The sequence below is a fragment of the Tyto alba genome, unplaced genomic scaffold (assembly GCF_018691265.1).
Source record: "Tyto alba isolate M040663 unplaced genomic scaffold, T.alba_DEE_v4.0 Super-Scaffold_14, whole genome shotgun sequence".
Classification (NCBI taxonomy): domain Eukaryota; kingdom Metazoa; phylum Chordata; class Aves; order Strigiformes; family Tytonidae; genus Tyto; species Tyto alba.
In genome coordinates, this window is record NW_024881276.1 from 37302714 (window position 1) to 37325969 (window position 23256).

Genomic DNA, 23256 nt, shown 5'->3' on the forward strand with positions numbered 1-23256 from the left:
GTATGAGTTGTACATATAAAAGGCTGGACACTAATTGTTGGGACAGAAGTAGATATAAACAAATGGATTTCTATGGGACACATACCTATTTGCTTTGCTAGTGAAATAATGCTGTTTTGTTTTGTTATGAAAAAATAGCTGATATTTTGGCCTAACCCTCTGAATTTCTGGAGTTATATACCATCTGAAAAGTGATTTATTGGAAAAGCAAGGAATACTTTCCTTTTGTTTGCAATCAGTCTCCTCAAATATGCAGCTGTTGTACACATAGAGCCAAAAAGAACAAATGTGGGAAGAAGAAACTGGAGAACACGAGCGTATCATAAAAACAGATTAGCCCATACCCAGAAACATACATTTCTCACATGTATGCCTGATACATAGCTTACACCAATTTAGATTATAGTTCCTGATACTCTGGCTGGATGGAAGCAAGTTTGGGTACACTGAGGGATGGTCTGATCTCATATACGATATCTTTATTTCCATATACGTACTCCTCTAAAGTTGGTCCCATCTATGAGGCCCTGCAGTGTTAAATCAGGCGAAGCAGGATCACGTTAGCACAGAAACTGCTGCTGCTCTGCCCTGTCTATTCTGCAACTTACAGTGCCACTTTTGCTGGGATAGTATGAAAACTGAAAAGAAAGGGCAAGTAAGTCACAGCAGCGCAGTCTGGTGCTCTATAGCTTTTATGGGGATGCTATGCCTGGCTGCAAAGGGCTTCTTTGCTGCCCTTCATTTCACAGCATCCACTTTGTGTTCCAATTTGCTGCCAAATTTTTGGGAGTGTTACTTTGTTATCGGTGTTCATGAATTGCAGTTTTAATTGATGGAGGCTTTATGTGGGGAAAAGAGGTTCTGATGTGTCTGCATGTCTTTGTCATTGCTTTTTCTCGGTGCCTTTCTATAGTATATCTACTCTTACACTTCTGACAGTGTAGCTGTAGCAACTGAGCTGATTGATTATATGTAGATACACACCAGTCTTTCAAAAAGCAAATCCATTTACATTTCTCAGGGAATGCCTTGATATTTTTTTAACTTTTACCAGTATCTGAAATTACTCTGAGCTTTAATGATACTAATGCTATTTTATGTATTGGGGTCTAATCTTTGATATACAGGACATCCCTAGCAGGTAATGGTAGCTCTGAGGGTTCAAGATCTGTCCCTATGTAAACAATTCCCCTCTTTATGTTTTTAGAGTGGTGGAATAGTGGAAAAATATTTAATTAACAGTATATTTGTGAATCTTCTCTGAGGCTGATTCATGCAAAAAACTTTAGAACTAACGTGTCTCTCAGATAGTAACTTTTCAATAGGGCCCCTTCCTTTCAGAAAAGAGGCCTCCTGTTTTGAAGTAATAATTGTCTCTTCTAAATATTTGGACAAATCAAATACTGGTGCAGATCAGTGTAGCTTCATTGCCTGTAGCAGACTAATTCCCCTTTCCATCGCCCAAGGCTTTGACTGACTGTTTGCATAAAGGCAAACTTATATCAAATTAATAGAAAAGTTACACGTGATTTTATGGGACTTTTTTTGGGGGGGGGAGGGAACTGAATGTAACCCATTTGGCAATGTCTTAAACTGTGTGTGGGACTGTTTTTTGTTGGTTGGGTTTTTTAAATACTAAATTCTATTAAGTCTTCTTGAGGTCTGTGTTGAGAGGCATATTACACTGGTATACTGGAAGAGAGGTAGACAAAAAAATTTATGTCATTTCCAAAAATTATAATTAAAAAATGTTTTTACCTGATTTACACTGTTGGAACGTGTGGCTTTGCTGAAGGAAAAAAAAAAAAAACAAAACAACAAACAAACAAAAAACCAAAATCAAAACCATGCAAACATCAACCCCCCCCAAGCAGAGTATATGGAAAATATAACGACTCAGTAGGAGGCATAATACAGATTTGCTTCATGTAGTAATCCCTTTGATTTCTTTTTCTTTCATGTGTGGTACTATAATTTATAATTCTAGTATTTGTTTGCATGTCTCTAACTATAGTGTTTACTCCCAGGAATTGTTTTGTGATGGCTGGTTGCCCCAAATCAAGGATGGCTAGATAACCTTGCCTTTAGCTAAAATAGCTTGGTGTTTTTTCAGCAGACAAAATACAATTATTGATAGAATACAATAATCAAATATTTTTTCTTTACCCAGTAACGTGCAGAGGAATTAAAATTAAATCCGATCTTCTATAATAATATGTAGCACAATATTCACAATCTTGTTGAGAAATCAGATTCTCTTGTTGAAATGCAAACTAAAAATGCATTTGCTTCTGCTTGTTTTTCCCTACTTACAACGTATTTCAAGACCTAGTAGAGTAGCATGAATCTGGAGGCTAAAGACCTAATAAAAAATATGGTTTCTATTTTACTCACTTGCAATCTTCACTCAGAATAAAAATTTGGACAGGCTTAAGGAAACATGTTGGTAAATGACAAGTGACACCTGCCAGAGATGTGACTACTGTCATCATTTTGATGTACATTCCATAATCATTCCCTGTGATATCCTATATGTATACCAAAGATTGTTTTAAGACAAATCTCTGTATAAAAAAAATACATAGAGTCACTGGAGGCCATAAAATCCAGGCAGAGATTCTGTTGTTGTGTCCTTCTCTAATTTCATCGGATATATATGCTTTCATTGCAGATTTGTTAAATTATTGTATCAGCCCAGTTCCTTCTATATTCTACAGTTGCTATTTTATATAAAAAAAGATTGTGCTGATACATTGAAAAATGCATATTTCTGCTTGCCAGGGGTTTTGTGCTGTTTCAGTATCTCACAAGTGTAGGAAAAAAGTAGTGCCATAAGGACTAAAAGTTACGAAGTCTGATTTTCTATAGGTTTGTGCTTAATATGTGGATTTTCTTGTGTCTGATAAATTCACATGGCAAGTTTTCCTCAGCAGAAGCATTATCTTTCTTCTGCCCTACCATCTATACATGTGTAAAACTCGATCACACACACTATTTTTATAACCGCTACCATTCCATCAAAATCTCATTGAAATTGCCCTGGAAAACTGCAAGTTATTTTGCAAGATAGACAAATGGATAGAAGCAGCTATACAAGTAGTCGTATAAACTGGCTTCCTTAGGAAAGTGGAGTGATAATATAAACTGACTTGCTGAATTCAAGCTCCTTCAACTGTATGCTGGAGCAGATAGCCTGTGCCTCCATTTGTCATGGAGGCAAGAAGCGAGAGCAGCCCTATTATCGCCAGATTTGATTTGCTGCAATTCAGAAGCGTTGTTGTGCTTCTAGAAGATCTCTGAATGGATTTTATTCTTTAGTAGTATCAGCTGGATGGTGATTGATTTGGTTTTGCTTTTCTTTCTTCCCTATTTTGTAAGATTCCTGTAGTTTTCAAAAAAATGTTTCTTTGATATCATCAGCTGTAAGGCTGGGGAAAAAAATAAAACCAAAAATCAACAGTGTGTCCCCTCCCGATCTTTCTCTTCCACCCACCAGTAAAATTCAGGGAATTTGAACTGCTGTGTTTCAATTTTGACTACATATTTTTTCCAATTGTTAAACTTTCATTGTTGCTGATATCACTCTAAAAATGGGAAATGTAGTATTTGGTTTTGAAACCTCAAAATATATATACAGTTGGAATTTTGCAAATTTAAAAATATTCCACAGCTTATAATGTGGTCAAAATGCTGCCTTCCTGGGCAGAAGTCTTGTTCCTCTGGATCCTTATTTTCTAACAACTGGCAGGGAAGTGTGGATCTATGATTGCAAATAAATACATAAATAGAAATGCTTGGCTGTCCCAGTATTCAGGATTTCTCAGCCCCTCTCTAAGAAGCATCTGTTAGGAAGTCCAAAAAGAAAGGTGTGTTCTGGATGGTTTTCCTTTCCCCTCCTTTACTCTCTCTATTTTCATTTATCTCCCTGGAAGGGAACATCTGAGGCTCACAGGAATTGGGGATATTTGAACACATGAGAGAGACTGACAGCATTATCTTTTGTATCAACAATGCTTATCTACATATAACCTAAACTTTTAGAATACTTAATGATCAGCTAAGCTAAACAGATTGCCCAGAGTAGCTATAGGTTGTTTCAAATAGCTCTATATCTGTGATTTTGGTTTAAGCATACAATTGAGCAGGTTTTCTAAAGTGGAGTTGGCGCGGCAAAAATCAGTTACAAAAAACCCAAGAAGCCTATGCCTGGAGAAGATGGACGACACTTATCAGAAGATAAGGTTACTGTAGCTTTCCCTTCACTTCCTTGTGGCTGGAAAAAGTGATTCTTGAAATGGCATGTATTATCTAAGTAACTGCTACCATTGGCAGGGCAATGTTCACAACCATCCTGGGAAAGCACAAATCCCCTGCTGCAAGTGGGTATCTGTATGTCTGTTCATGTGTGCTAGGAGGGTAAAGCTTTCACACCAAAACCTAAGCCACTTGATGATGTTACCCAAGTGGAATCTTCTGTGATGAAAACTAGGATTTATATGTGAAATCTCCTGTATTTGCTCTGTACAGTTACTCGGAAGTTAGACTTGGGAAAAGAGTGCACAGTCTAAAAGCAGCTGTTGAAAAGCAAATGAAAAAGAAAGAGATTTATACCAGGTCTTTCCTCTAGGACCAGAGCTGTGTGTGTATCCTGTCAGGAGTCCCAAAGCTGAAATTTCTACAGGTGAGGCACAGGCACTGACGGGAGGCGTGTGGATGTGCTGCAGAGACCCTGCAGAGCGGTCCCCCCTCCTCCCACTGCCACAGCCCCCCTCAGCCCCCACTGCTGGGGAGGAGGGAGCTACCTGCCAGCTGCGGCTGGAGGGGCTGGGGCTTCTCCTCCTTTTTCTTCACATCTCTTTAATGCTATCCTACTGGGTTTGTCAGCTGAATTTTCCTCCTGCTTTAATTATTCCTGCTGTAAATCTGGCTCTGAAAACGTTCTGGGTTTAATTTTTGTCTTTTGAGCATCTACTCAGGTAGCTGCTTCTCCTACTTGTTCTGACTTGTGGCATTTCTGGATCATGCTCCTGCCTCTGCTCCACCAGGCTGGGGAACAGCTGACAACCCTTCAGAGACACCTGTGTACTCTCTGAGACTTGACAGAAGGAGTAGTCTGTGTCTGATGCTTGTGATGGCCTCGGGCAACTCTGGTTGCTTCTGGGGTTTAGAGCTGCTTAAAGATGTTTGCTGGAGCCTCTGTGTCCTGCATTAGACAGTAGCTGATCCACTGCAAAGCTGCCATTGATTCAGACCTGTAGAGCTATGACTACATGACAGACTTGAGCAGGCCTGTCTTGCTCAGGGTTAGAGGGATTAGGGTTGTCTGACCAGCAGACATCTTGCATAGACGCAGTTGAAACTTTTTACTGGAGCAGTTCGTTGGTAACAGTTCATTGACAGCAGCAAGTGAAAGGGTGGAGGTCACAACAGAAAACTTGCTTCTGTATTGTCCCTCCATTAAGTGAAAATTGCTGGTGTGGTAGAGCAGTATTCCTGTATCAGCAAGGGTCTCCTCTGGTATTTTTATACTCTGTAGGTTGCTTGCTGGAAGGAGTCATCTGACAAACAATTATCTCAAGTGAACTGTGACAATCAGAGCTGTCCTGATGAATGCTCTGTCCAACACTGCATCTGGGGTGCTGAAGCTGGTCACCTCCACTACCCCCCCATGTGCAGAGCCAGTACGACGATGCCAAACTGTGTTTTTTGAGTTTTAAGCAGCAGCAGTTAACTCTGGAGGATGAGGTACCGCCAAGGTTCCCACCTGACTGGTTTTGTTTACTCCTAATGCTTGAGTACTGGAGATGAGTACGACCAGGAGCTACCCAAAGCATCTCCTGGAATAACTTTCTCACTAGACCTAAGCCTTGAAAGTTTCCCACCGCGTTCCTGTCTTCTCTTCAGTCCTGTAAGACCTTTATGCTTCAGTCAGTTAAAAACACTTCTGGTCTCATGTGTGTAAACAGTCCTTAACTGCAAACATGCTTTAGCCATACAGGCTAAAGTATGTGCGTATTGGCTTGCTGGTATATCTGTACCTTTCCCTTTAGATGTACCTAGGCAGCTGGGGAAGGTTCCCTAAAATGGGGATCCTGATAAGAAAAAAAATAAAAATACAGAAAATTTTCATGAAGAGTATAACTGACTGTCCTAGTTAATGACCTCTGAGAAGCTTATCAAGCAAATACTCAATAGTCTTTGAACTTGCCCTTAACACAGGCATTGATATTGGGCTCATCAGTGCTGCAGAATTACAGTATACTTCAGGGAATTGTTTATCACTGTGATCCTCACAAATAGGATGACTGGAATGGTTAGAGGCAAATACCAGCTATTTTGTCCTGGCATGGGCTGGGGTTTCAAACACTTTTGAGATGATGAAAGCTATATTCTTTTTTTGCTTTATGGATGCTATCTTTATGGATCTTTGCTTTATGGATATTATCTTTAAGCATATGGGAAATAATATTGCGTTTAGATGGACTAACTCAAGTTTTTTAATAAACTAAAAAGAATTTCCTGCATTTTATTCTGAAATTTAAATTTTTTATTTCCTCCCAGCATTTCTAGCTGCACAGATGAGGTATATCCAAGTCGACGTACCTCGTGGCTTGGTTTCTACCATCTTGGGGCCTCTTTAGCTCTAGGCTTTTGTGAGTCCTTTACTGAAGTGATTTCAATAGACTAAGCACTGAATTTTGAGTTGGAATCCTTAGAACCCAAAAACAACTTTATGTTCTGTCTGTAACTGAACAGTAGTAGGAAGAATATTTTACTTTTATAGTTTTATATTTTACTTTTTTAGTTTTCATAGAATTTCAGAAGTTAATTTACTGATCGCTGAACCCTTCCACATCTGGAGTGGAACACTGTTGTCAAATGATTTGTTGAAGGCAAAACACTGGCATATTTAAAGTTCATAGTAACATATATGAGACACGTTGTTGCTGTACACATTGAGGCTAGACCATTCCAACATGAAACTGAAAGGAAAAGGAGAAACTAATTACAAGAGGTGGTATCAGGAGAAGCAGTATCCTCATCTCTGAAAATGGAGAATTTTATGTTCTACCTCCTCCTGTGTGATTAGTCATTTGGAGAACAGCTGTTCACCACAGACTGGGCAGCGATCCACCTGTGTGACATTATTAACATGCCTTAATCATCATCCATTTTTGCCTACATTTTAAGCCTACACGCATGAAATGTTCATTTTGTCAGCTTTTGGGTCAACAGGAGGCTGGAGCCTGTGTGAAAGTGAGATGAGTGTACTTCTATAACAACCAGGACTTCTAATTTCACGCGTCCTTACTGCAGTTTTCTTCTTTCAGTGGGATTTCTGTTGAGTTAGCAAAGCCAATGAGGGGCTCCATCAACTTGCGGATCAAGTTTCAATGTGAAGTTTTTTTATTTAGCAGTCCTGGGTTAAATAATCTTCAGCAGCTAAAATAAGACCCATATCTTTTTTTCAAAAAGGTGGGTTTCTGAATGTCTGAGATATGTTGAGTGACTGAAGGAGAGATTCCACAGATAATCTTAACATTTTCATGTGGTCTCATGAAATTATATCTGTAATCCCTTCCCCCTCCAAGGGGTCAGTACATCATCACGTCTTAGTCAAAGGGTTTTTGGAAGGGTTACAAAAATAACTCCATTACAGTCACTGAAATGTGACTGACTCACTTGGAAATAAAACCTATGCTAGAGAACCATAAGAAACAGATGAGCTACGGCTGTCCCAGTTTTTGGATGTGCTTTTTGGTCTCTCTTTGCACAACAGAAGCATTATGTAATTGTCAGAATGAATCAATGAGTTACGCGTATATGGAGAAAGCTAAAACAGAAAGGTTAGTTGCTTGAGAGCAAAACCGAAAAAAGCAATAATTCTTTTCTTCTTAGTCCCACAGTAGATGTATTTAATGGCGTTATGGCTTGTTCTCTTCCTTCTTGTTCCAAGGGAGGGGGATGTCTCTTGATCCTGAGAGCTGCACTCCCACAGCCATGAGTGGGGCTGGCTCTCCTCTGAGCAGGGGTGCGGTGGTCAGAGCCTGAATGAGCCCCAGGGACCTTGAACTCCTGACACGGGAGGAGCAACTTAAGATCTTGCAGGGAAAAATGGTGATAAATGTTCCACTCCAGCTGCTGGTTCTGTTTCCAATGCTGCCCTGACAAATAAGGATTAATAAAATAGCTGAAGACTGGCATATTTAGGTTGTGGTTTATCTCATTTTTAAGTGGCTCAGTAGCTGCTTCTGAGAGCTCCAGTATCACCTGGACAATCAGTGCTCAGAGAGGAGAGTCTTGTTTCCTTCAGTGTTAAAGGACAAGAGCTACCTGCCTAGCTGGTGAATGTGATTAATTGTTGCTTGTCTGTAGTAGAGGAGTTATGGCTTGCTGGCTTTTCAAACTGGCTTGTCTGCCTTGCTTCTCCTGCAAAGCTATGAAAATGAGAGGAGGGGAGGTTACTGTAGAATTTATCAGTATGATGCTGATATATAATGAAATGCCTCAGTATAAATATACATCTTTTTAAATTGATCTGCATCCACAAATAAGCAGATTACAGTAAAGCATGGGGTAAATCTCTTAAGTTTTTCACAGGTAAGAGTAGTCACGAAAAGCAGATCAGTGTCCAAAACTACTGCTTTGCCAAATGCAGCATTGCTATATACATCAGTGTAGATCCAGCACTGACATCCTGACAGCAATGGAACAAAATCTTTGTCTTTCAATGCCAGTGTTTATTCTTTCTTTCCTCAATAGCTGCCCAAGACATGACTGTGTTGATGGGCATTCATCAGGTTTTGCTTAGAAGAATTATTTCCTTTATTCTCCCTGTGACATTGGCTGGGGAAAGAGCTTCTTAAAAACAGTAGGGCTGATGTTACTGATTTTTCTTTTGTATAAAACTCATGTAAAATGATTATATTAAATAAATAAAAAAAATAAACTAGTGAGTTGTAATTATTTATTTGAAAAGAAAAAAAAGACCCTTCAAAAGATTCCTGTCTTCATCATCATACGCAATTCTTATATTTGGTGGTTATTTAAACACAGGGAAGTCCCAATTTTTAAACTTATGAGGTATCTGGATTTTGCCTCAAGAAGTCTAAGATGTAGTCTTAGCTGTGTTATAAGCCTACGTCCAGATAATGATGGTCATTAGTGAGGCATTTTAATACCAGAGCTGGGATCCCCCATCAGGTCTCCCTCACTCCAAACTTTTCTTCTGCTCTTTATTTTTTACATTATTAATATTATTATTATTATTACTACTACTACTATTATTATTTTTATTATTATTATATTCTTCTGTGTGTCCTTCTTATCCTGCTCACCTGACAGCCCAGCTGGTACTATTCGTAATTGGCAGGCCATTCAGGGCTTAGGCAAAAATAGCTATAAATTAAAGCACGACTGACTGACCACTCTCTCCCCTGCCTTGCACCTTCTGTAGATGCTTCCATGTGTGGAAAATTAGTGGGGAATTATATAATTTTGATTAGTAAGTTTATATGCATGCTTCATGGGGATGTAAAAGAGTACAGAATATATATGGTTGGTATTGTACAGACACACAGCCAATAGTTTGCATTAAGGCTCGTGTGCTAGTTCTTCCTTTGGTTCACGCTTTCCACTTTTGATATATTTCATTCATTTTAATTATTTATAATCTTAATAATACATCAGTCTTCCTTCTGTTCTGTCCCAGAGGGACACTATCATGAAAGATAAAAATTAGGTATGTTATTACTGTATCTGCTAAGCATTAGGAGCCTGATTATTCTAGACAGTGATATCTGGAGAGTATACTGATCATTTTAGATAGTGATTCACCTACATAGTGAACTGGAATTGAAAGAGGGGTGCAGGGTGTCAAACTACTACAAGCTCTATAACAGCAGCTCTGGAAACCTCAATGGTGATTTAATAATGAAAAAGACTTTAAAAGCATTAAAAAAATTCTAAAGCTTACAATAGTTCCTAACTGTATCAGGCTTAATAAAATTTTATTAATAAAATACTTTTGAAATGCTAATTATTAAAATGAAAGAGTTATAAAAAGTCTGTGTAATTATCAACCAACTTTCAGAACTGACCTTACAGCCATTTTCTTTGTTTTGGAAAGGATCGTGGGCAGAGGGAGAAGGCTGCCATAGCAATCCACCCATCCTTACTGCATGACTGGTACTGTAACTCTGACAGAAAGAAAGTCTGACAGGTAAGTGTGTTCATATTGAATGAAAGGAAGAGGTGCTTAGGTTTGACCTGATCTAAATTGTGTCCTCTGAAAAATTAAAAGTTCTGGGAAATTTTTGGCATGTGGCATGGTTTTGGCATCTGTTTTGTTGCTTGTGTGACAATTAGATTCTGTACCTTGCTAAAGGAGCGATCCTTTTTCTAGCAGAAGGTTTACAAAGGAGTCTGTGTCCAGTGTTCTGGTCTAGCATCTGTAAATGAGGTTGAAGCTCTCCAAAGTCTATGTTTAGATAGTGCTCTTGCACTGTCTTTCCTTAGAGCAGGCATCCAATTTCTCTTAAACCCTTTTAAGTCCAGTTGACCCAGGAGAAGGAATTCTTAGCAGAAATTTTCCATTCCTCCTGTATCCAACCATTGTACAAACAAACTGAAGAACTCAGCCCCTGTGAGTAAATTACAGACATTTATTGGTATAAATGTCTTCAGAATTCAGCAACTGCAAGATGTGCAGCCAGAGTTGGTTTAATTCTACCCTCCCTCCTCCTAGGAACTGTTGCTCAAAAAGAGATTCTGGGATGAGTTTTGATTAGCTGTTATCAGAGCCTTCTGTCTTTACATGTACACTTTTTCATACATGCTTGCTACCATATTTGTTATATTCACTGGGTAATTTCCATTTTGTACCACATGGAGACCTTGATCTGCCACTGAAGCAACTGCAGTTCCTGTGTTGAAGGTAGAAGCTTGTTTTTGAAGGCTGCCATAAAGTTTGTATTCTTGCAGAAGGTAACGGATTTCAAAGCCATAAGTAAAGCTGTCAGTGGGATCAGGCTGAATATTGCCCTAAGGCACACAGATATGTTTTTAATTTTTTTTTTTCTTTTTAAATTAATTAATACAGACTAAAGCTTCTCAAGACTTGGAATATTAGGAATATCCTCAAAGTGGATTTGTTGGCAGAGGCTGGTGTGCAGGATCAAAGATGCATAATAGAGTCATTACTGCATGGACCACCCTCAAATAACTGAGCGTCATATGATGAAGTCAATGGTGATTTTTTGATTTGTTGTGTAATCTGTTTTGAATGCCTGTCAGAGCTCTGCTGTGATTGGTTTTGTTGAGTAGTGCTTAATGCATAGTTGACTGTCTTATCATAAAGTTGAAGGTGTATGTTCTCTGTTTGGGTTATTTTGAATCAAAAGCCCGTTTTAGCATGTAGCGAGCTTCACACTCTTTGTTGCAGAATAGGACAGAATTGGATAAATGTGTGATTTTTAGATGGAAAAAGAGTGTGTGTGTTTGACAGTAATTCTCTGAGGAGTGTACTAAGTATGACAGTGTTATTGGACTGAAAGAAAGGATGAAGAAGGGATTAGTGTTTTGTGGTGCCCTCTTGTAAAGTTGATGGCTGACTTGTTTTGGGACTTTGCTTCCTTTCACTGTTTCTGATGTTGTGGAAACAGACTTAGGTTCTTCCTAGGTTTCTGTTTCAGGTGCAAGCATGCAGTGAAGTGTTGACAGGCAGCTGTAATCCAAGCACTTGAAAGGGTAAACTGGAATGGACCCTGTATGACCTGAAGAGCTGTCACAGAGGAAGGAGGGGAGGGATGTGAGAAAATGGATGAGCTGGAGGGAAGTAACTCCTGTGTGTTCCTCATTACCACTCTCTTCTGCCTTTTCTGTATTTTTAATAGGTTGCTCTTGGTCCTGGTGAGCCTGCTGTCTTACCTCCCGTGCTTTTGCTTTTCTTGCATGCTAGGATGCTTGCTGAAACAAGGTTAAGAGCATGATAGATGGGGAAAATATGTTCATATTGTTTGGTAGTGGGTGAATACCTGAACCGATTCCAGGTGAACCACCTTCTAGACTCATCAGCCTGCTGCCACACCTGAACTAATTAGCCTCACAGAGATATTTTTATTTACTTTGAGGAAGTCCCAAGGAGTTGTGCTGTCTGTGTAGGAAGAATAGATTATATCATTCAAGTAACCCCCTTCTCATACCCATTTTCTGTTAGAATTATTGTCATCTTTATTCTCTGTGTAATATTGAGAGCAAACTGACAATTGTAGCTTTTGTAAACTGTTGGTATGATCACTTTTTCTAGGTTAAATGATTATGATGTTTTACCCCAGCCTTATAAACAGGAAAAGCCAGCCTAAAGACAGAGGAGAGATACTAATTAGAGAATGATAGAAATACAAATTTAAAGCAGCCACAGTAAGGCAAAGAATTTAAACAAAAGAGCGTCCCTTTTATTACAACCTAAGCCTTAATTACGTATCCTAAGTCTTCTATTATGCCCTAAGTTTAATTGTAGAAAACAGGGGATGGGAAAACTAAGCCTTCATAGCCATATTTAGCAGAAGCTCTGGAATGATATTGCCATTAGAGGAGAAAGTTGGAAGTGAGCCCTCATGACGAGCACCTAAGAGCGATCAGGACACTTGAACTTGGCCAAGGGGAGACAACAAGACCCTGGAGCTCCTGCCACCAAGGAACGGGACAGAAATAAGCTGGTGAGTGGAGGAGGCACCTGGATGTTCCCTGAAGTAGTTGAGGGAGAAGCTGATGGTGAAGTATGATCTGGTGATGTGTTTTACTGTTTCATCATTTTTAAAAATGTTGCACTGTGTGTTGGTGGTGTGTATCTGTAATAGGATGGCTTAACAGGCTCCCAAATTGTCAGCCACCATGAATTGTGTTTTCTTGAGTGTATGTTCAAGGAAATGCTTTTTTGGGGGGATCGGTAGCATCAGATGCTGATCTTACAGAAGGAACATTTCTAGTAGACTATGAAAGGATACAGAATACAGCTCCTCATTACTTCTCAGTATTCTTAAATAACAGCAAGATTTCTCTACTATGTGAGTGGACTCTCTCACAAACATGGCTTCCCCCTGCAAGCTGTCTCTTGCAGACAGCATTTTTTTGCTTTGTTTCATTTCTTACCACCCTCCTCAAACTGGCCACTGAGGAGGAACACGTCCTGCCTCAGCTAGTGTACAGGGCAGTGATCAGTCCTGTTAGCTAGTTTTTGTTCCAGGGAATCCTGGACTTCATCTGTTGTCTTAGTTTATTTTTCTTTGTCTCCAAATACACTGGATTGCCTTGCTAGTTTAAATTGAGTTTGTTCTTGTGAGTGTGTTTATTAAGTCTGAATAATAAAAGCATCCCTTTTTCAGCTTAGTACAAACAATAAGAAGAAAAACATAGTCTATATAATGAACTGTGGGGGCTTAACCCCTCATGATTAACTGAAAGTAGATTCCTCAGTTTCAAGAGTTAAGGTGGTTTTTCTGGGTTTGTGTGTGTGTGTGTGTGTGTGTGTGGTTTCTGAGACACAGTTGTGTTTTAACTAAAAATAGGTGGATTTGTCCTCACAATTAAAAAGGAACTTATCAAACCATCTTTGGCTTATGTTTTGGATTCTTCCTTCAAATTATGAAAATCCTATAGAATTTCTGAATAAAATCATTAAGTATTTTGCATAACAATATTTTCTAATTACATTCTTTAAAAATCTTGGCTGTTTTACCTGAAGTTAAATACCCCAAAAGAAAATGGATGCTGTTGGGCACTCTATAATAAATATTTAATATATCTCCATAATATCTTAATATTTCAGTGCTCAATATTATCTACATATGTTATATCTACAGGTAGAAAATTGTCTTCTATTTTCCCTTTTCTACAGATGAAGTGACACACAGAGACAATTAGACTTATCTCTTCAAACCTCATTTTAAAAGCATCAGGGCCCAAGGTCCTGCAAGAATGATATGGTGGTGTCAGTAGCTAAACTTCACTTTAGTCTTAGACAGTGGACCACACTCCTCTTGCCTCAGCTGAAGTGGCTCCAAAGGGGATTTGGAAAACATCATTCCACAAGCAAAAGCTTCCTGTGGATGCTTTCCCTCTGCAGCTTCCAGTGCAATTTTGGTAGATGTTGTTTATGGTCTCCTTTAGTAGCGGCTTGTATGAAGTCTCGAAGTTCTCAGGGAGAGAGCATTTACTAAGAGGCTCACAAAAACAGTGCGTGTGGAAATGGGAGAAGGTCTCTACCTCCGTTTTAAGTACTGTGGATTGTCATGGGCTCCATTCCCAGCTGACAGAGGCACTAGATGAGTCTCCATGCAACTCCACTCCCAACCGAGCTAACGATGCTGCAGGTTTTCTATCTTTATTCCCAGCTACCAATCAAGAAAACAGTTTGTCTCCATTGCTGCCATCTATTCAGGGACATGCAGAGAGTACAGGTGGATTCTTTATCCATACAGCACTAAAGCTAGGACTTTGATTTATTGTAGATTAAGAAAATGATAAATTCTTCTGTGTTTATATTATACAGTTTTCACATCTGCAGTATAAAATGTATCTGCAGCTGTGGCACTGCAAAACCCAGGCAACTGTCTTGCATTTGAAAGCTTCTGCTTTTTTTTTTTTTTTTTTTAATGCATCGTTTTGCCCTCAGTATGGGATCTCTTTGCCAAAAATAATGGGTTGAAGAGCCATCCAGCTCTCACCTTGTGAAAAAGGTTTAGAGTGAGCTGCTGCTATGTCCTCCTAGACTGGGGGACACAAAGCAAAGTCTGGCTGACACCTTTGAGAAACAAGAGTGTGTTTCCGCATCTCAGTCTTCTTTGCATAATCTGTGATATCTGAATTAAGTTTCATGACATATTAACACTTTGAAGCTGAGTTAATATACTGTGTTGTATAATACATTATGTATGACTTGGGCATCAGTTGTGCTGGAGCATCAGAAGCCACAGACTTGAAAATGCCTCTTTAAGTGACAGAAATCCTAAATAATACTGAAACCAAATTCCATTGGCATAATTTTATTTTGTATTCCTTGTCCCATTACAGCATCTCTTACTTGCAAAACCACTCATATTCAAGCCATCCAGCTTCCCCTTCTCTCCTCAATGTACTTGTCACCAAGTCCCCATTCCCATCTTTCATATTACAAATATTCCCATGGTGCTGCATGGTAATTTTAGTTTGTAACATCAGAAGTGCTAGGATTATGTTAGCTTTGCTGAGCCTGGGCACTATGATGTGAAAAAGAACAATGATGAGCATTAACATTTATAATCATGATGTGCTACAAAGAAAAGTAAGATACAAAAAGAAACAAACCCCACTGTGTTTTTTTGCTTTTTGAATATTTGTATTTCATGCTTCCAAATACAGCTAAGATATAATTTATTTTATCAAAAGTTATCTTGTAAACTATACATTGGTCTGACATTGGATACAGCATATATATAGGCAAATATGCAGTCAGAGGTTTATTGGTCTTAATATAACTCATCTTAAGCCTGATTACTTTGTTTCAAAATTAGACTCCTAGAACATATTAATTATAGACATATCCCCAGACAACATGGCTGTCCATGGGGGATTTCTGCCCTTAACTCTGATAAGTGTTAACAGGAGCTATCCATGAAAACTCCTAGAGGACCAAAAGGAGAAATAATTTTCTGTTAACAATATATTTATTTTAGGGTATAGAAAAATACTGAAGTGTTCTGGGAGTGAATTGGAAAAGTGTGTTAAAGTGCTAGTCTGAAACCTTTCCTCTGTGGTGATTTCTGGATCAAGTAAAAGCACGTTACAATGCTATACGCAACATTTTATATTTTTAAGTTTATGAATAAAGAAGTACTCCTTTTTTTTTTTTTTTTTTTTTGGTTTGTTTTCTAACTTGAATTAGACATTAGGGAATATCTTTTTTTTTTTTTTTTCTGGAAGTGCTAGACTGAGGAATGCTAGTGTAATATAAACAATATCTATGTGACATGGTGTTGTATGCACTAATTATCCACTTGTCATGATTCTTCCACGTTGGATTACTCTGGAAAAAAGTAATCTAATTTGGAATTAGCATCAGGAACAATTTTCAGACAGAGGAGGTAGCTTGTGCTAGAAGCTAGATAAACTTAAAGATTATTGGGCCTGTGTTGACTGAGACGTCTGTGTTCTAGTGTAAACTAAGTATACAATAATTAAAATAGTTCCTTAGTGATGGAGAATTTACTGTATCTTTTGACCATTCATCTTGCTAGCTAATTATACTTAAAACGTGCTTTTTATCTCCAGATTGAACTTGCAAATATTGGATTCTGTTGTGTGTCTGCCCACTAATTTAGAGTCTTCTGAAATACCTTCTTCTTGTCTAGTCCCTTAAAGATTATAATCTTCTCTTTGAAGTAAAACACATTTAGTGCAATGTTTCATTGGAAGGAGCTTTATTTTTCTTTTTTTTTTTCCATACCTAAATCATTCTTGTTGCTCTTCTCTGCACTCTTTTCATGTTTATTCACTTTTATTTATTTATTTTAATTAATGGTATTGTAGTTTCCCAGAGGCTTGCCTGTTTTGTTCACAGAGATGTTATGGTTTGCTTGTCTTCATTCCTGTTCACGTCTGTGGCTGTCCCTAGCTAAGCAAAAGGTACAGGTCTTCAAACCTGCCCTCATGGAGACAGGTCTGACACCCTTGACAAACTGCTGGAAGGAGCAGGCAGGTGTCATCCAGGATCCAACCCAAAGTTTTTATTGTCTAACACCATTCAGAAACTGTACCAGAAATAAAGCAGGATCTATTCCAAATGATCGTGTCTAATCTTAGCAACAGCTAAATCTTATGATCATCATGGTAGATCTGTGTGATGAGAAGGCTCTGTTCCAGGGGTGAGGTGATAATAAGGAGGCACCTCAAGGAGGAGAAATCGTGGCTTTCTGGATACAGAAAGGAAAATAATAGGGTGTAACATTCTTGTAGTTGTGCCAGCTGCTCTGCAGTCATAGGAGGGCAACAGTATTGTTACCCAAAATAGTAGTAACAGAAGAGACATAATTCTGTCATTTTCTGTCAGTCCACTCTCTGCAAAGAATGCAAATCAAACTCTAGGATTAGATGAATGATGGTACTTTCAAAGCAGTGTACTGAAGGTGATGGATAAATGAATAGATCCAAATAAGAAAAGTCATGGGCTTCTCACAAGGAAGCTCAGGAGCTGACCATCCCCACTGCTTGTGAGTCCTGCCAGCCCAGCTTCATGCAAGGGAGCAGTCTGAAATCTCTTGACTTATTCTTTTCCCTCCTGTCTTTCTAGAGTAGTTGAAAACTTCATTTTTTGTATCATTTTGTTAATGAAAAGGAAGGAAAGCTGGGTGGGGTGGGGGTGTCTCCTCCCATCATATGGAATAAAATAATAAAATGAAGAGAAAAAGGTTGACCACAGAGTGATGGAGAGAAATTCATGTTGAAACGATGGTAGTGATGGAAAATAGGAAGAGTGTAACTGTGATCCTTCTGTCTGTGGAGAATTTCATTCAAGATGGCTGTGACAAATACTTGCAGTATCTGAAGACAAAGAAAATATGCTTCCAAATGTTTGTTTTGCAATCTAGTTGCATATGAAGAATTGTTCAGGAAGCCTTTACTTTCTTAATCATCTTTGCCACTCCATATTGTTAGGATGACACAGACAGATTGGGGCATTACCAGGATCTTACACTACCTTTGTGTTACTAGGTTTTGTTACAGTAAATGAATATCTGCATCTTCAGCTCTTCTGGTACAGAAATGATTTAAGCATCTTATGTGGCCCCTCTCTTAAGATTTTCGTTTGGTCCTTGTTTAGGTAGGTTTCTGTTCCTGATCAAACTTATATTTTAGTGAGGGCTAACAAACAGATTGGACAGAAACAGGTCTAGACCATGAGTATCTTCTCTACAAATTTGCTGTGCTGTGTGTCTTATCATACATTATAGTGAAATACAGAGAAGCCATGCACTGACACTGCTCCAAAGTAAAAGCAGTAGTAAAAAGATATACAATTTTAAAACATCCCATGACACTTTCTTAAAGTATGGCTTTTTAGTGTGAATGGGCTGATGCTTTCCTACTATTTTTTTTTTTTAAACTGATTTGTTAAATAAGTTTGAATGTTGTTTCTGGCTGAATTACTGTGGGTATAATCTCAAGAAGTAACCTCTGCAAAGGCAGAATATTGCCCGATTTCTGTACTTAGCTCTGGTTATTACAACTGAGTCGCTCAGAAGAGAGCACACAACAAATACCCACGGTATTCAGAAAGGTGCATAAATCCTATTTTTTTTTCTTTTGTATTTTTAAATAGTTAATGTAATATTATCAAGTTGGGCAGTGGGTTTTATTTTTGGGGGAGAGGAAGGTGGAAAAAAACCCTCACACCATGCTTTAAAGCTTCATTAGCAAAGAACTTTACTCAAGGAGGAGATGTTAATAAGTAATGAAACAAAGGCTCTGTTGTAGAGATTAAATGTGCATGTGTCTAAGTACAAAGTTCATGTGGCAAAGTGCAGCTGTTTCTCCGCTCGCAACCCTGCAGCAGCCCCAAAACCCCAGGTTCAAAGTCTGCCTGCCTTCCTGTCACAGAGCTGACCAGGGCAAGGTCTGGCCGAAGTTCAGAGTTCAGTGTCTGAAGGCTTGCTGGCTCTGTCTGCCCTGCTCTCTGACGCGCTCAGGGTAAGCAATAGTTGGTTTAAGATTATAAGTACAAACAACAAAAACTTCCTGTTCTCTTTTCTGATGTGTCAGATTTCATTAAAGAAGGAGCATTTTGGAAGGAGTCACTGAACTGTTTAAAAATAATGTGCTGTATAATAGAGTGACCTAAGCAAACCCCACTGAAAGAACAGACTAGTAAAATGATGCATGCGGGAAATAGCGCCTGTTTGCGTTCTCCTTCCTCCTGAGATTTATTTAAATGAGGAATAATTAAGTAAAGGAACTAATTCTCTATATACAAAGAGATGAAACTGAACTCTCTTTTTAAAAAAATACAATAAAAAGAAAAAAAGCTAGTCCACATATTTCCTTTGTGTCACAATAATGGTGTTCCACACAGCAGGAGTGAAGAGAACTTAATACATTAGAATATCTTGCTTTTGAATCCTCCTTTTACTCCTCCCTCAAAGACTTTTTATGAAGCTAACTCCAACTTTTTTATTCAGAAGGGCTGCACACCCCACCTGTGCAGCTTTTTTGATTAGCTGTGGTCACATTAAAGGCTGCTGTACCCAAGCACAAACCTGAGTGAGAATGGAGAGAGCAAAGGCTGGTACAAACACCCTTGGAGGAATTTACATTTCAGGCAATGCCGCTGTAGCTGTATTACAGATGGAGAAAAGCTTCCTATCTGTTGCCACATCCTTTCTCAAGGAAAAGGTGGTAAACCATGGGTGGTAAACCAAGTCATCAGTGCTCAGTGCCTGCAGCATGCCACAGGTCTGAGCGGACTGCTGTCATCTCACCTTACCGAAAGGAACACGGATGTTCAGAAAACTTTCTTAGACATCAGAGGTCTTCCCTGTTTGTATCACAGCTTCTACTTCCCTGAGTTCAGTGAATTTGATCGAGAGCCACAATTAAAAACAGGATGCAGGGAGGGACTGTTGTAGCCAAAAACATGAGTTCTGGACCAAAAGATTTGTGCGTTTAGATATGATGATTTTTTCCACTCCTGAAAACATTCATGAATCCATCAAACACAAGAGGAGCCTTCCTCCAATGAGTTAGTTCTAGCCTTTGGTTATTACCCTAGGTCTAACCTTCCACTTCTGAGCAATGTACTTGAGAAGCTAACAGAGACATTACAGCAAGCACTCCAGACCACAACTTGTAAGGGTTCAGATGGGTACAAGAGGTACTTAGTGTTCAAAAAACAAACAACAAAAATGGCAGCTAAGGTCCAAAGATCCAAAATAATGTGTTAAAATGGCTGAGCCTTTCCTGGGAGGACACATGGAAGGAAAAAGAACAGGAACTGCATCTCTGATGTTTCATTCCTGTCCTGGACTGTGGAAACTGAGGAGTATTCAGTTTTTCTTCTGTTACTCTTTGTTGTCTCCATTCAACCACTGTAGTAAATGGATCAAGTCACTGAGACTAGCAGTAAGTAGTGGCACTGGCAGTGCATATTCATAATTTGGTCTCCACTGATGCAAATCCCTGACATAGCCACACCTGTGAGAAACAATTTCTGTTGCTTCCACTGCTGAAGTTCTACCAAAGTCTCTGGCATCTCTTTACTAGACTGATTATACCTGGCCTTGAAATCTTTGTTTCCTGAGAAAATCAGACTAGTACCACTATGCTCCCCAGCACTGTAGGCTGCTGAAAACATACAAAAGATGAGGAGAATATGATTAAATTAACAGGTGTAAAACATGAACATTGCTTATTGCACTGAATTAAGTCCTTCCAATGATAGAACTCTGTTGGGTAGTAACTACAGTTTTGAGTCTTGGCTTGCCTCATCCAAAAAGATGTCCTTGTCAGGCTGCTGTCTACTGTGTGGAGTGGGTTTCTTTAATTCGTTTCTCTGGGAATTGACTACACATTAATAATAATGTATTTGTAGGGGAAGGTATAGTGGGAGGAAGGAGAAGAGTCCCTATAGTCCTATGGTAATAAGGTTGCATGGGCAAGGGTGGTAGGCTGAAGGTCAGGTGCATAGTCCAAATCAAGCAAAACAGGAACTTGGATCAGGTTTGCAGGGTAGAAACTATTCTTATTGCTGGCTCCTCTGAAGTAGATCGGTGAGTGTTTGTACCTCTCTCTTTTACCTTCCCCTCCCCTCATTTTCATTACAGTCTTCTGTGCCCACGTCACCTGGATTCAGTTAGAAATACTAGAATAAACAGGAAAACTACTTTCAGGTCAATTCTTCTTCTCCTTTTTCTTTTCTTCAGAGTGTATCTGCTTTTGTGTAAAATTACTTATTGTCTTGCTTACAGAGTTGGAGAATCATCCCACCTGTTGTTTACCTGAACCAAGAACCAGATCCTGGAGCAGGACTGTGCTGGTACTAGTTGGCTGCAGATCTACTGGGATCCTAGTTGTAAGAGAGACCTAACAGGTAAGTAAAAATCAGAGTTTATTGAAGGGGCTGAGGCTCTTAGAAGAGAAGAGTGCTATTGCTATCTGCCCCACTCTGAAAAAAAAAAATACAGAAAAAAGGGTGTGTGCATGCAGGATTTTTTATCTTGAAACTAATATATTTCCACTAAGAATGTGTGCCTGTGAATTGTTTTCTTCTCAGTTTATACATTCCCCAGACCCTGCTTTTGAACCACTTCAGGTAAGGCTATCAGAAAAGCCTTCCCTCCATCTAGCTTCCCTCTTCTCATTCAAATTCATATGCCTTAAGAAAATACAGAGGAATTTCATTTGGCAGGAATACTAGAAGAAAACAAGAATAGTCCAAAACCTGATTGGCACAGCTGCCCTTGGGCTGGGGGTTTTATTTGTTTCTGTTTATTTTGGGGGTTTTGCTCTCCACTTCAGATTTTTTCTTTTCTACGTGTCTTCTGCATTCAGTCTTGTCTACACTGGAGTGGTAGAGTAAGAGACCTTGCCTGCATCTAAAGTTCTACTTCTTTAGTCTGCTGGCATAGCTAAGGCAAAAGCTCCACCACTCCTTGCTTTTTCCTAATGCAGGCTGGATTGCATCAGTAAGAAGGTGATTGTACAGGTACTTACAATGCTCTGTAAAGCAAATTGATATATATTACTCAATGTCATATTTATGCAGTAAAACTGCTGGTGCACTAAGACTCCTAGTGATATAATTACTTATTTTTAAAAATCATATAAAATCATCTAAAATAAAACAAAAACGTACACAGGGTAAATGATAAAAGCAGAAGGCCTGGGTAGCTCGCTACTTTATACATTAGTAATAATGAAACTAGTATGCCTTAGAGTAGTGGCACATGTTGTTACAAGATTAGAAAGAAAGAGTGAATTAAAATTAAGTTATTTTTATAGGCATACATTCATTTGCTAAGGAGTTTGACAAACTTCAGAAGAGTTTTTCAAACAGTAATATTTTTTTCCTTCCCCAAAGGTTAAATTTTTCACTGGCAAGAACCTCAGGTTTTTGCAGTTCAGTCCTATAGCATGACGTACTCTATGTAAAATAATGATTGAAAATCTGCTTTTCTAAGAAAAAAAATGAGTAAAATAATCAAAATTGCCTACAACCTGATAACTCCAGCATAATATTGGTGAAGGGTTCAAGTCTTTATTATGAAAGGACCTTGTTCCTTTTGGTCTTTCTGTCTGACACAAGATTTCACATGAAAACACAGATTTGTATTGCTTCTGTGTTAAATGGAAGGTTGTGCATGATCTCCTCTGTTTTGTAAATCTGGGTTCTGGTTTTCCATAGCTAAGGATGGAGCTCTGTGGTTTACTGTGGAGATGCTGGTCTTAAATTCAGAATTCAGATTGTGGTAGAAGCTTTTGGTTTACTGGGTTCTCAATTCTCAAAAAAATCTCATTAATCTGCCACGCAAGGTGGGAGTGGTTTAAATATTGAATTGTATTTTGATTGGAAAGTAAACAGATTTAGACGGGTCCTCAAGAGTTAACACAGAATTTATTTCTTGCTAGTGTTTCTTTTAGCTTATTCTTCCTTTCAGTAAGTCACTCGCACACTCTGGGATTGATCCTTTGTTCCTGCTCTTGTTCCCCAAAGTGCTCCCTGCTTGACTATCAGTACAGACATGTAGTTTTCATCTGTGGAGAATTTTCTAACTTTTTAGTCATAACCGAAAATTTATGTGCTAAGTTCAACTCAGTGAATTACATGACAAATCTGCAGCAATGCAGACGCCATCAGGGAGACAGAGAGACTGGCTGTCTGTCTTGCCAAGTGTCTCAGCCATTCTAGGACAGAATAAGCTTTCTAATGTGCAGCGTATGTGACAGTAAGATGTGCTGACTCTTTGATATATATGTGTAAGACGTTCCTACTAAAGATTTTGTTTCCAAATGAGAATTTGACGCAGCTGGGTATATACTGTGCTTTCATATCTGTTGGAGAGGGAGAGGGAAGGGAAAACACTAGGGCATTTCAGTACGTTATCAGACGTGCTGGTGGGCGGTGTGAAGATCAAAAAGCAGCAAATGTACTCCTCACAGCTTTTAAGGTGTGTGCCTGCATGTATAGGGTATGTTCCATAATGCAACTTAAATGATCACTAATTAGCT

General features: G+C 38.9%; 1 protein-coding gene across 8 annotated transcripts in view; it reads left to right on the forward strand.

The window, feature by feature from the left end:
* NRIP1 (nuclear receptor interacting protein 1) overlaps window positions 1–23256 on the forward strand; it is a 143990-nt gene that overhangs the window by 18912 nt on the left and 101822 nt on the right. For 4 of the 8 annotated variants that reach the window (XM_032989789.2, XM_032989792.2, XM_032989790.2 and 1 more), the window contains exons 1-2: window positions 12613–12719; window positions 20997–21118. The gene's annotated coding sequence lies outside the window, so the exon portion shown is untranslated. Of the gene's footprint in view, window positions 1–10129; window positions 10223–12610; window positions 12720–20996; window positions 21119–23256 lie in introns of those variants that run through there. The other 4 variants (XR_004406655.2, XR_004406656.2, XR_004406657.1 and 1 more) reach the window with 2 other exon arrangements.